The sequence below is a fragment of the Octodon degus genome, unplaced genomic scaffold (assembly GCF_000260255.1).
Source record: "Octodon degus isolate 3935 unplaced genomic scaffold, OctDeg1.0 scaffold00496, whole genome shotgun sequence".
In the NCBI taxonomy this organism is placed as follows: Eukaryota; Metazoa; Chordata; class Mammalia; order Rodentia; family Octodontidae; genus Octodon; species Octodon degus.
In genome coordinates, this window is record NW_004525072.1 from 59,613 (window position 1) to 61,584 (window position 1,972).

Here is a 1,972-nt window from a genome sequence, read left to right on the forward strand (position 1 = left end):
GACTAGCATAAGAATAAAAAAGTTTTCTAAAGGGTACTCCAAACACAGCTTCTCCATCTGCAAGTGAACATCCATCATCTGCATAGCAAAACAAAAAAGACAGGTGTTGGGAGCTGCTGAAGCTGGCTATTGATCATATATGGAAGAGTAGGCTGAGGCTTTATTACTTAAGTAGTCAAGCTACCTCAGTCTAAAAAAAAACTGTAGGATCTGTTGGTCTCTTAGCAGTCATCAGGAGAAAATCATGAGAGAATTCAGAAAATAAAGACAAGAGATACTGAGGTCAGGTGGTGGACTAAACCTGATAGGCAAGACCTCCTGGACAACACAGTAAGGGCCTTTATATCTCTACAAAGTTGCAAGACGTAAGGTTGCCTAGCAACTAAGAGCCCACAATGTCCAGGCAGGATGATTTTCTCAAGACTGAGTTAACTTGATACAGATTTGCATGAGACATTGCCACTGTCTTCAGCTGGACTTGTGCAGGACACTGTCGTGGGATCCAGGCCCTCAGCTGGATTCTTTGGGCTTCAAGGGCATGGACAGATTACTTGCATTCTTGCATTTGATTCTTTGAGTGAATATTTGTTATGGTTTGTGTACAAGTCACCCAAAGTCTATGCCAGTCGTGGTGTGGCTGCTAGAGTTTGTGATTGATTACTGTGGATCTGCACCTGCCCTGGGTCAGATAATTTGCATTACAATGTAAGGAGAGATGAGAGACTGGCTAGCTGCCTGAGCTGTTGCCCCCTCCTTTTGCGCTTTGCTTTCTGCCATTACCATGAAAGGTTGCTCCTTTCCTTGTGCCACTCTGCATTGGAGCCAGCTGAGTATGCATTAAAACCTCCCTAGTAACTGTGAGCTAAATAAACCTTTCCTGTCTTCATTTTGAGTGTTGGGTATTCATTCCAGCAATGAGAGAAGAGTAACTAAGACAATATTATATATTAATCCTATAAATTATGTCCTGTATTAAATCTTTTCCCTTGGAAATCCTGATTGTAATAGCACTTAAGAATATAAATTTCCCTATAAGCATTTTTGCTTCATCTCATGTTTTTATCACTTATATAGTTTTTTTTTTTTTTTTTTTTTTTTGGCAGAACCAGGGATTGAACTCAGTCCCTTGTGCTTGCCAGGGAAGCGCTTAATCCACTGAGCCATCCCCCTGGCCCCACCTATATAGTTTTTATCATCATATAGTTTTTAATCACCTCAAAGTATTTTCTAATTTCCTTGGGGATTTTTTTCTTTGATCCATAGGATAACTGTATAATTTCAAGACATTTGCTATTGTATTTCCAATTTTCCCCATTTCATATTTTTTGCTTTATTACACTGAGTTTAGAGATGGTACTTTCTCTGATTGTAATTGTTTTCAACTTATGGAGAACTGACTTATGTCCTACTACATAGTCTATTTTATATAGGGACGTGAAATTCCCAACCTGGCCTGAATGACTTCATGTTCTCTAAAATCGAAGAATGAATTTTAGGAACAAACGGAGGTTGAGGGTAAAACTTTATTGGAAAGGAAAGCTTCTATCGGAGAGGAACAGAAGGGGGTCCCGAGCGGGTTGCCCAGGAAGCTGTCTCCTTCAGGCTATTTTTATAGGACAAAACCATGCAGGGCTAAGGTAGAGACAAAGGGGTCCCACTTAGGCAGATACAGGGTGGGACAAAACTATGGTTAACCAATGGGATTACAAGCACCATTGCTCAGGTAAAATTTATTAGGCCTAGGACCAAATGGGGTAGTGACTCACGTAGCAAGTGGGTGACCTTATCTGGTGGCCTTCAGTCAGTGATTCTTCCCGACTAATGAGCAATCCTGGATGCCAACTTTAGGGAGGTCAGCATTTGTTTGATCTTTAGGTCTGGCTCACACCAGGAGCATCTCCCCAGTAAGGTGTCTGGTCTTTGTCATCCCCTTCGAGGGCCTGTCCCTGTCTAACTACCTATAATATTTCTA